Genomic DNA, 12,576 nt, shown 5'->3' on the forward strand with positions numbered 1-12,576 from the left:
TTCAAGCATGCAAGGTAAAACTGGAAACAATACCATCTGACTTTAATATAGTAATTATTAACATCTATTGGAATCCCGCCAATTCAAAATTGCAGCAGTTCCTAGAATCTCTGGACTCTGTGCTTACAACAGTGAAGGCCGATTACGAGGGAGCACACATTTTATTATCAGGGTACTTAAATGCAGATTACATCCACCCCTGGAGCAGTTCGCTAGTAAACCTAAAGCCGAGCAATCTACGAAAAGGAAAACTGTGGAGAGACTTTTTGACCTCTTGGGAGCTTGAAATGATCCACGTAAAATTCAAGGGAGACGATAAAGTGGGTGTAACTTAGCATCAAGGGTCCTTGGAGTCTACTCTAGATTACATCTTTGTTTCTCCCAGCCCCTCAGTCCTCTGCCCAAACCTTTCGCTAAATTGGAAAGGGGGAAGTGATCATGCAAGTTTAGAGCTCCTGTTTCCTGACATTCAGAAGTCCAGGCATCCGAACAAGATGCAGGAAATCGAAGGTCGCAAAAGAAAACTGAGAGTAGCAAAATATAAACGGGGTGAGAAAGTACTGAAAAAACTCCTCGAAGAAGTTCCTCCCTTATTATGGCAAGATGAATTTCACCCAGAGAAATTCGGGAATTTTGTTTGGTCTATTTGCCCACCAAGCAAATTAAAGGCTGCAGGCAAACAAGAACACCTTCACCTTTTCGATGAAGAGATGCAAAAGAAAAAAAGAAGCCTGCGACAAACATTGCGTCGCATAAGAAATGGGCAGGGAGATCCAAACGTATGTAAAGAAGATCTAAGATTAGCCAAGCAGACCTACAGAAACTGGTCAGAAAACCGCAAACATTAGAAAATACAAGAAGGCGAGAGAATGCTCTATCTACTTAATGCAAACAACTGCAAGAACTTTTGGGCGGCACTGAATCAACTAGAGAGTGGTCAGAACAGCTCTCTTTGCAACCTAGTTCCAGAGCAATAGTGGGTGACCTATCTGTCAAACAACTTTCTCCAAAAGGGGTCCATGGACTTTTCTTTGCCATCAGATACCCACTGGTCCCTCACATTTAAGGAACAAGACTTTTGGAGCTCATTCTATCATCCCCCACATCAAAAGCGGCAGGTCCCAATGGACTTACCTATCAGGTTCTCAAAGATAACCCAAAAATGTGGGCCAAGTTGCTAAATGGTCTTTTCAAGGAAACTTTGCGAAACAGGATCTTTCCACCATCATGGAAGAACGCATTGGTTATTCCATTTTTCAAGGGGGGGCGACCGGTTATGTCCGGCAAACTATCGTCCAATCGCCCTCCTTGACATTGACAGCAAAATATTTATGTGGTTGTTGCTAAAAGACCTCACACTTTGGGTGGACTCCAAGCTGATCCTTTCTAAACATCAAACAGGATTCAGAAAAAGTGCTTTCTACTAGCTTAAATGGGCTCATTCTAAACCTGCTGAGTGAAAACTCAAGTGAGAAAGATGGCGTTCCGCTCTATGGCGCTTGGGTCGACCTGTCCAAAGAATTTGACCTGGTAGATAGATCCCTCGTGTGGCGGAAATTACACAGTTGGGGGATTCCAGCCTCTCTACTCGCAATCGCAATGCTTATAGAACTGCATAGGAACACCACTATAAGAGTGAGACTGGATGACCTGGGCCACCTGTCAGACAAAATGCAGGTATTCAAAGGGGTGAAACAAGGTTGTCTCGGAGCCCCACTGTTCTTCAATTTATTCCCGTCAGACCTTGGAGATTTTTTGTCCCCCTTCTCAATGGCCAGCGCAAGGTTAAATCTGAGGAGAATCCACTGGCTGGCATATGCGGACGACCTAGTTCTGTTGGACAACTCGGCGATTGGCTTGCAGCGGCTTTTGTCCAAATTAGGGGAATATGCTATACAAAATGGGCTGATAATCCCTTAAAATCCAAGATTCTCATCTTCAAACATCCCCAAAACAATTTGGGCTCCAGAAAATGGGCCCTGGACGGCAAAGTAGTTCCTCGGGTTGAAGATCTCACTTATCTTGGCTACGAGATCCTAGCTTCTCCCTCTCAGAACAAAGTATCTATGGTTATCCTGAACAAAGCCACAAAGATCATCTCCCAAATGAAGAAGCTGAATGGTAAATTTTTCTTCCTCTCGTCAAATATTACATGGCCAAAGCTGTCCCAGTACTTCTGTATGATCTGGAAGCTAAGCCTCTGCTTTGGTATTTCAACTGGAACAAAGTTGAGGGGCTCTTGTGGAAAAAATCGCTAAATCTTCCATTGTGCATTGCATTAGTGAGCCTTAGATTTGAGTTAGGTCTGTCCTCACTGGGCTGCCGAGCTGACTGGAAACTCCTTTCCCTCTATCGCGAAATAATAACAGCTGGCCAGTCTACTCTTTACTTTGAAGTAAATGAACATCTCAAAAAATCAAAGCAACTCAATGGTTTGAAGAAGAAAGTGGGTGACATTCTGAGCAGGCTCGATACGCCAGAAACCCTCATCTGCAATTCAAAGAAAGTTAAAAAAAAAACTTTTGGAAACAAATGACTGGATTAACACCATTGATGGAGTAAGAAAACTCAACCCACCAAACCTTTTCCTACAAGTGGATAGAAAGCTGGGGTCTCTCCCTCGCTACCTTGTAAAATTTCCAGACAGAGCAATAAGAAGTAATTTCTTGCGATTAAGACTCTACATAGCCCATTCCGGAGAAGTACTGGCCAGTAGAAACCAGGGCAACAAAGCTATCAAACTTTGCAAATTTTGCGATCCTCCGAGCCACCAGTCCCTCAAACATCTGTTAATGGAGTGCAAGGGAACATGGGAAACAAGATCTTCGCTGCTCAGAAGATTTGTGGCCAACGAGGAGAGCCTAATGTGTGACCTGTTCTGGGACAGACTGATTTCAGGCCAAGAAATCATGCTCACGCCTCCAATTGTAAAAGTTCTAGAAACATTTTCCATACTTTTAAGTTCAAAAGCCATGAGCGAGACATTGAAGCACAAGGATGGCCTTGCCCAGTCTCAGCTAGGTCGCCCCTGGTTATTCTCGGAGTTTTATGGTTTGTTTCAAGGAGTTTTTTCTTTCTTCTTGCTTTTTGTAAAGGTTTTTCATGTAAAACCAAAACAAACAAATAAATAATAATAAAAAAAAAGTATCCTAAGGGAATGTCGGGATTTTTGCTCTGTGTAGATCAAGGATCCTTCTCCACCCTCCCATGAATTGAGAAACCTGAACAAGTACTCCTAAATGGTTTCCTTTTAACCCTCCTAGGCAGTCCTCTGGTAACACCCAGATTACGCAAATCAAAAGGACTAGTATGAAATTAAGGGATACTGCAATTTGTGTTGGGTTTTAGGAGCGCATATTAACCCTCTCTCAGTCATCAGCAGTGTTCTTTTGTGTGCTTGTTACTAAGCAGAGAACGGGCAACAAGGCGATCCTTGCCAGTTACTTTATCATAATCGCCAGTAAGTGCTCCATAGGAGCCTTGTTCTTTGCATAATGGTAAATCCTAACAGTGCCAGTGTTCCATGACTTAAATGGATTACAGACATTGTGGGACCCATATATTGATTTTTGATGCTCCCCAAACCTTCCAGTCTGGCTTATGTTAACCAGTGACTTACTTTTGGCGGCTTGGAAGAAAGTGTGGAACATCAGTCATATTGTTGTACCACAGAGCCTCGGATCTGTTGACAGATGAGCGGAAGTGCATCTCCTTTATCCCCAAAGTCATCCTCGATTTCCCATTAATCGATTCCTCTCCTAGTGTACTTCTAATTGGCCCCACTTTCTATAGCCACTGGCCTTTTAATGCATTGGTGCGCTCCTATTCTACATCGCATGCATGAAAGGTATCCTCCATTCCTTGGTACTCTCAGGAGCTATGGTCAAGGGTGACTGTACCCCATACAACCCACCTTGCTTCGGGATAGTCTTTCCTGTTTATTCAGCTAAATCGGAAGCAATATCTGCCATCATGACTAGAACTAAAGCAGCATGTACTCACATTTCTTAGTTTAAAGCTATGCTACACACCTTATTCGTGTGTTATATGCCTGCTTTACTTGTATGCTAGAGACCAGCTCCAGTGCAGATTTCTATGTTGTGTAGGCAGTATTTGGAAATGTGATGACCCGAATCTGATATGGCTTAAATGTCTGACACTTTCTCTGCATTGGAATCTTCTCTTGTGTTGGGAATATACTCAATCGCTCAATTCCAGCTTTGCTTCGGCAAAGCCATAAAAGCAAAACATCAATAAAAACAACGTATCAAAGTAGAAAAGGCATGATGAATTACCATAGGTCATTTTTACAAGAATTACACACCTGTATAACATTACAAAGAGTTACTCAGCACATTATACCAGAGGTCTTATACAGCATAAGTTAAATTATTAATGCTCCTGGATCAGATCTTAGAATATAAAGCACAAAGTACTTGTCAACAACTAGGCTCTTGGTAGACGGTGCCAGAGATCTTTTGCAATATCAGTTTAATACATTAATAAAGGTCCAAGTGGTCCTCCGGTGTAAAGTGCAAAGTGTGCAGTTATAATCATCAATTGAACTATTGGCATACCTGCAGGTTCGCTTAAGCGTACAATTGCAGTACATTCGCTTCAACAGGCATACCCATGAACCGCCATTAAATCACCATCATTACAAACTAGACATTCATGCAATGAGTAGTAGATCTTCCAAGATTGTCGGGTGCATAGCAACTCATTGCGCAGAATGAAGTCTATACGTTTGTCCCCACTCCCTCTTTCGACACATGCTTCATGTGAATAGGAATGGTGCTACCCCTTCACCCCAAGGATTGCAGTATGTACATACATGTGCATGAATAACAATGGGTATTAAACTATTGTTCCCTTAACTGTGTGAGAAAAGTCCTTTAGGCCAGAGCTTAACTAATTTTCCACATCCAAGCGCTGTGTAGGTAATTGGCCGCAGAGTTTACCACCAAGCTATTACTCGACACACAGCAGAGTTTCTCAGCTCTCAGTGTTGTTTTAGCATTTCTGGCTAGAAACGAGGGTAAGATACTGTTTCCAGATTTCTAGATATAGGGGACAGATAAATAAAAAATAATAATCGCGCATTCCCGCTGCGTTACACAGATGTGACACATGGGCGGCTATTATTCCACTTGTAACCGAGCTTGACTAATGATAAAATTCCCAATCGGAGCTTCAAAGCCAAAATCATGCTTTAATGCCCAGTTAGTACTGAGCGTAGTGGAATGATTAATGAAACTCTGCATTCCAGTAGTGCAGTTCATACGGTCCGGTGCTTCCCAACAAGCACTCTGACCAATGCTGAAAAGCTCTTTGCTTATATGGACAAACCACAGAAACCATCCTGCCGTCTTGTTCCAAGACATCTAAGAGTACCTCTTTACATTTCTATAACTTTGGCGTTGACCAAATCCTTAACCAGAGGAACATGGGTTTGGCTTTGCGCACAGACTCAATTCTAGGCATATTGGTTTCTAAGAATATAGGTAAACTCGGGGCCCAGTGCGGGAGACCCAAGATGTTCTGAAGGAACTTGTTTTCTAGAACTGATAATGTACTAAAATTACTGGCCCCCCATAAAGCAGCCTGTCTTGCTTGCATTGTGTAGGCTTCCAGCATCGTACTACATGGCTCATTCCCTGGGTTTATGGCAAATTTCCCCATCACACCACTGTGCCTTGCCAGATTTAGGGCGGCCCGATCATTTTGCATAATCCATTTACAGTCCTCCTTGGTCCTATCCCCAAACAATCATATGCCTGTACCAGCTCAAGGATTGGCCATTGAGAATTAAATTCTCCCTCAAATGTCTTCTGGCCCCAGAGCCCTTGAATACCATTGTCTTGATTTTAGAAGTGTTGATTGTTTGACCATTGGTTGCCCAGAACTGCTCAAAGATGTTAAACTGACGCCTGAGCCTGCTGGGTGTAAGGGACAACAAAACCGCGTCATTAGCAAATAACATCATTGGAAAGTTGTCATTGGCAAGCTTAGGTGCATCAGTGGGAGTGCTTAACAGATCACACAAATAACCCCATTAATAAATCAAGAGGCAGAATAGCTTAGGTGACAAGACACAACCCTGGCGTACGCCCATTGTCTATCGCCCTGGTGGTGTGCCCGTCAAGGTTCCATCTAACGAAGGCTTTGTTCCCAATATAAAGCATCTGAATGGCCCTCAGGAGCACATAGGGATTGTAAGGCCCAGCATTGTACTCTACAACCTCCTTGGTATTCTGTCAAATGCTGTATGCAGATCAATAAAAAGCACATACATGCATTTTCTGCAGTGTAACATATTTGTCAATGAGCAATCTTAATCACAAACACTGGTCTATTGTGCTAGTAAAACTTTAGAATCCTGCCATAAGATGGTATTGAATGTTATTTTCTTCTATCCGAGATTTCAAGTGATGCTGCACACATCGTGCAAAGATTTTACCACCCGCATCTAGTAGGGAGATGGGGCGGTAGTTACTAGGATGGCCCCTCTAACCCTTTTTGTGTATGGGGATGATCTCTGCCCTTTTCCAAGAGGGTGGAGCTTGGTTCTTTGTTATAGTTGCAGTAGTAGGAAAGGAGGTCAACATTTCGGGTACAACTGGGTAGAAGTCAGCAGGGACCCTGTCTGGCCTGGGGGGCTTTGCCAGACTTCTGACTAAATATAGCACACGTTACTTCCCTTTCGATAAATATCATAAGAATTATATTCTCAGCCACTGGAAGGTGATCACCAAGGTCCTCCCCAGATGGGAAAGTCAAAGTTTCTTGGTAAAGATTCCTAAAGTGCTCAAACCAGGATGGCTCCGGGATACATCCCTCCAACACGCCATACACAGGTGGTCTAACTTTACCCACCTGTGCCCAAAGGTTCTGAGGCTTCTTGCTTCTGATGGCCTCTATCATTTTCTTCCATGTATGCGTCTCTAGCTTCGCGCAAAGCCTGTGTGCCTCCAGTGAAAACTTTTTACACATAGTATCACAGCCCGCTTGGCCCTGCAGCAGTCCCCATCATACCATGAGGGACTATTAAATGTGGATTATTTTTTCGGCATTAGTAGATGCAGAAAGAAAACCCACTCAAACAACTTATGTCTTCAAACACCGCTAACATTGCACAGGTGGCGTCTTCAGGTAGGCTCAATGAGGCTTCTAGAACTGGTACTATAGTGTCAAAGATCTTGGGTAATAAGGCATCAATATCAATAAATGGTCCAGCTACAATGACGCAAACACTTGTTTGAATTGTGTCCACATGGGTACGCCCCATCAGTTACCAAAACAAATGGCCGGTGGTTGCTTTCTATCCTGGGCAAGACCACATTTTCACATTGACCAGGATGTAGTCAATTAGACTTGTGCAATGACCTTCCACAAATGTGCTATTAATCCCCCGGAAAACAACCGTTGCAGGCCCTCAAGTTTCCAGATAACATCATGCTGGCAACTTCATCAACTAGTTTATTTTTTCTCCTCGGTTTGGGAGCACTCAGTTTTCCCTACCCCCCAGACTCTGTCTTCTTCCTCACACACTCCTTGTTTTAAGTAGGGCAAAGTTCCTGGCCGCACTAGCTGGGGTCAGTCGATAGTATACATTTAATTAGGAGCATCTCATGCAGTCATTACCTTTTTAAGATGGACTTGGAGTACATTTTCGGACATATTGATTGCTGCAGCGATTGTAAATAATACGGGGTACATGCAGATAATACCATCGCTGGGTCCACCACACCTACCTTGGCAAGCAGTGATAGCAAAGGTAGTATAGCGTTGCAAGGGCTCAGCCTCTGTTACCCATGCCTCCTGCAGGCATGTCACCCCATGCTTCCAAACGAATGCTACCCAATCATCATCAGCAAGATGTCTTGTAAGCCCTGCAATATCCCAAGACCAGATACACACCAACGATCCCTAGATAGATTCCATACCCACTATATGGCACTCTGGATCGGACTTGTAGCGCTTGGGTTGTCAACCTAGAAGTCCCACTGGGCACTACTCCCCTCTCTAGATGTGATGTGTTATACCTTTGTGGTCTGGGCTGCTTAATTCAGATGTGCTTGGTTTAAGTGGGGTCAGTCGCCCCTTGATCGGGAGCTGGTGTTATCATTAATCTGTGTGCCCCATCGGCCTGCATAGCATTTGACAAGACTCCTGTTGGCTCGTGGGACTCAAATTTATAGACATTCCCAGGCCTCGCGGAGGAAAATATCTTTGCTCCATTGCTAGAATTTCAGCTATTGGGACCCTATGAACTATCTCCACCCTATTGCAATCTCTAAATGGATTACCTGGCATAGATACTCAAACACATTGTACGGTGTCACACCTTATGACAACGTCCTCTTTGTCCGTAGCCAATGTGAGACTTTATTTACCAGTGAATCTCCCATTTCTTTGGTGCCTGGATCCACTCTCGTTACATTCACCAAATAAAATCATTGGTTTTGGGCCATGTGATCCAGCGGACCCTGCCTATACTGTTGCTAATCTCCCTTTTTGGCCTCCAGCATTAATGCTAGGCCTTAAGTGGATTACAGGATCGTTTTTGATCGTGAATACGTTAATGGCCTTGGTCAATTTATCTACAATTGTACGAGCAGCTGTAGTTGGAGTTATGGGAATTGATTTACTGGGCTGGACTAGGCTATGGCTGAACTAGATGTATTCTTTTATGCTAAGGCTTGTAGCTCCCTGACATGGAGATTTAAGGCTAAAAGGTCCCCGCACAGTGCCTCTTTCTCCACCTGGAGCTGCAATATCACCGGGGGTAGCTCAAAACAGCCATCACAGCGGGATAGAATGCAACGGACAACTATGCGGTTTGCCTCTCCGCTGTTCCATGGAGTGGACTCTGGGTCAGTGTTCCTCGTATGACTAGACACCACACTGGTTTCCTAATTAACCAGTGGTCTAATCCTATTAAGTGTTAGTAATTTGGGGGGTACATATGTTGGCTCTGCTCCATTTGCAGTTGCGCACTTAACCTTCCGCCTGGCTTGGTGAGCGAATTGGCTAGATTCTGCTGGTAAGCATACTCTAGTCAACTCAAAATGAGTAGTATAACTTTTCTGTTCAATCTGTGAGGGAGGATTTGAAAATTAAGTGCGGGCAAAGTGGTTTTATGACCCCTCGTGCTTTCCCTCGCTATCTCCTGCATCGTGTCTGACAGGGCCTGAGATCTGTTGCCCCTGCCTACAGTCTGCTCGCTTTTGACATCCTAGTGCTGGCCGGAGGCAGGATCGATTTTACACCAGCTCATCACACAATGAAGTCGCGCAATTTGACCAGGGCGGATGGGATCCCACACACTCCTGGTTGGACTCTGAACCTCTTTGGTAATAACTCCAGGAGGTTTCAGATGATGCAAAAGATTAGCAATTTTGTCATCATAAGATTGGCCTCATCTGTGTGTTTGGTGAACTTAGTTGACCGTTTAGTGGCTTTCTCATTGAGTTGGGACTGCAGTCCGTTTCTTTTTAGACCTGGTCCAACAGGGTCCTGCTCCGCTAAGACCCTGCTCAGAATTAACAACCAGCTGGCCTGCACGCTGTTGTCCTACTAAAATACCCCAAATAATCGCAGTGGCCGGGTCAAAGGAACATTTATTAAATGCAATTCAAAATCAGATGAAAACAAATTAGAATTAAAATCGAGTTAAACATCAAAAACAGAATAAAGCCTGAAGCATAAAAAATGCATATCTATCACCGGAGAGACATCTCCTAGAATTAAAATCGACACAAAAAATATGCAAAATTCACAATGTTAGCCCGTTCTTTCCCTGGTGGTTTGAAAGCAAACACCCAGGTACCAAGTCTCCACCACCTGGGCCCAGTGCGTCAGCAACTGGTAAATGCAGTTCAGGGGCATGGTGGGAGCGCGCTCGACCCCTTAAGGAGCCACCATAGTCTGACATCACCACTCCCCCATGCACACCCAAGCCCGGTCCCTGCTCGATATGCTATTTAAAAAAAAAAAAAGTGCTAACAGCATGGCAGTCACCTAGCTTTGAACAATGATTTTGGCACACCGCTAAATCAACAACTGGCTGCTGGTAGGATGGGGGACTACTGAGGAAAATAAGTGGCCAACTGCCACTTGGGCGCCTATCACCTTGTGGCACTCAACACTGTGCTTTTGGCTGCTCGCCAACTTTGCCACTCAGAGCTTGTAGAGTAGTCTGGGCGTTGCCAGCACATGGAGGTGGAGGTGAAAGAAGTCCTTTAGCACAAGAAAAGGTGAGCGCCCAACACTGCGCCGCCCTTGGCTGCTCGCTGGCTTTCAGAACCTAACAATTAAAATATTGCATCACTGGTGTAACAACACCTTCATTCCTAGTCTCAACTCTCAAGCCTTCACCGTTACCAGTGACGCACCCATCATCACCCTCCTATTTGTGTCCACCATAGCACAACTGGGTGTGAGCTGGATAGTGAGTGCATGTGAAGTACTTGTGAGACATATGCGATGCACTGAGCTTTAGTGCATCGCATTCGCACCCGGGGAAGGGCCATTAGCCAGTCAGGTGGCTAGAACAGTGGGCGAGAATATAAATTCTCTTCCCACTGTTTCAGCCACCCAAGACCTTTTTTTTTTTTTTTTTTTTTTTTTTTTTTTTTTGGGGGAGGCAACCAGGAGAGACTCCCGGTTGCCGCCTCCTCTCTCCCCACACACAAAAAAACAACCAAACCTGTTACTGCCCCCTCTCAATTTACCTGTGGTACCAGAGCTTTGAGCTCCAGTATTGAGCCCCTTCCAATCCCGTCGTCCTCCATAAAAATGGAAAAGAGATTAATCTTTTTCATTTTTAAAATTCTCCTCCGTTCCCCCTCTTGGGACATTGGCAGCACAAATCTCCCGGTGGGAGGCAGGAGGGGGGGGCGGAAACATTTGCACCCGATCCTGGTGGGCCAGGGTGCGTGAATGGCCAGTAACGATCCACAGCCCTCGCTGAGGCCCTTGCTTCACTTGGGCCTACCTTGGCACAGGCTGGTGGGCCGTTACCAGCCATGTCTGCCTCCCGCCTACAATAGCTTTTGCACCATTCTAGATCAGTACATGATCGCCATATTGCGGGATGCTAATGATGGAGCGAATTCAGTTTGAAGTGTAGCAGAGTTGCCACCAGTGAGCAGCTATTCATTTCCACTCCCTGGTGCCTGCAAGCTACTGAAAGACACTTGTCAACATTGAGTGAAGTGCATGCTCTTCACTGTAGTTGGCCATAAATGGCTAATTGGTATTCTTGTCAAGGGACCGGAAGGACGTTATGTGTGTGTTTTAATGTGAAACTGATCTATAGTGTCTCTTGAGCAGGGGCTGCAAGTATGTGGGCCAATAAATGAAGTACGCCTGACCTGCTTAATGGGTGTAATCTCACAAACCCTACCAGACCTTTCTGAAATATCCTAGAAAATGAGTCTGTAAAACATGGCTCTTTCTTTCAACAGCGTCCTGAAATACTTGCAACCTTCCTTTATGTTCCATGGCCACCTTCATTATCTAATGATGACCGACTACATTGGTCTCAGAACAGCAGTGACACACTGTTTTGTACCTCTGCTCCCATCCGCTCTAGCCAGCGGATAAAGGGACGTTTTAGTCAAAAACATTGGGAGGCCCATAAAAATGAAACGATGCAAAGTGATGCTGCTAAAGACCAAACAGCGTTATAAATCATGCTTTTTTTGGTGTTATGTCACAACCGAGTGATGGGCTGCTGTGCACCGTCCTGCTGGCGATGCACAACAAACCAGCACAAGACATTTTAATTCCGTCTATTTGAGGACTGCTGTGTTAGCAAATAGACATTGGGCTGTACTGCTAGGCGATGTTGTGACCCAATTCATGGATAATAGTTCTCTGAACTTTACAATTTTGTAATTGGGGGTTTAGTCCTTCTCATTCAAAGGGAACTTCAACGTACAAAATATTAATAATGCAAAAAGACTCACTTGAACAATAGTCCTTTTTTTGTTTTTGTAAAGCCCAGGTGAATTTGAAAGTCTCACTGTTAGCACGTCACAAAACGTCTGTCACGGAGCTATTGGGAAACTCCACCAGATACGCGAGTAAAGTTCAAGGAGTGTGCCTTTATTGGGGATTTACAACAACTCGGTAAAAGGGAAATGGTACGTGAGTTTTATTTGAGGGAAGAATCACAAACCAAACTAGGACACAAGGTATACACCTTCCTGTTAGCCCCCTCCCCTTAACCAGTGTGGACAACCTCTGACACCTTGAAATGAATGTTCAGTCTAGGGTAAGTCTCTGGTGTGGATGTGTTGTCAATATCAAAAAGTCTATTATGTAGGCATTTACATCACGTGGCATCAGATGAGTAGTAGCAAACCTTTGTTACCACCTCTTCCTGCACATTCGCCTCTTTAACCATCTTCTCGCTGATCACCTGACACGTTGCTCCAGGTTGTTGTGCTCCTGCAAACTCCCAAAGTGCTACTATGCTTTCTCCCTCGTTCATATCATCTGGTCCCCACCCCTGGGCCAGATCTTCCCCTTACACCCTGCACCCGAGTCCTTTTCTTGTTTCCCTAT

At 44.5% G+C, this 12,576-nt stretch overlaps 1 protein-coding gene across 2 annotated transcripts in view; it reads left to right on the forward strand.

Annotated features, from left to right (window-relative positions):
* Nucleotides 1-12,576, forward strand: part of METTL9 (methyltransferase 9, His-X-His N1(pi)-histidine) — a 325,352-nt gene that overhangs the window by 151,337 nt on the left and 161,439 nt on the right. The gene's annotated exons all lie outside the window — the stretch shown is intronic.

Source organism: Ambystoma mexicanum, chromosome 2p, assembly GCF_040938575.1.
Source record: "Ambystoma mexicanum isolate Mex_15411 chromosome 2p, UKY_AmexF1_1, whole genome shotgun sequence".
Lineage (NCBI taxonomy): Eukaryota > Metazoa > Chordata > Amphibia > Caudata > Ambystomatidae > Ambystoma > Ambystoma mexicanum.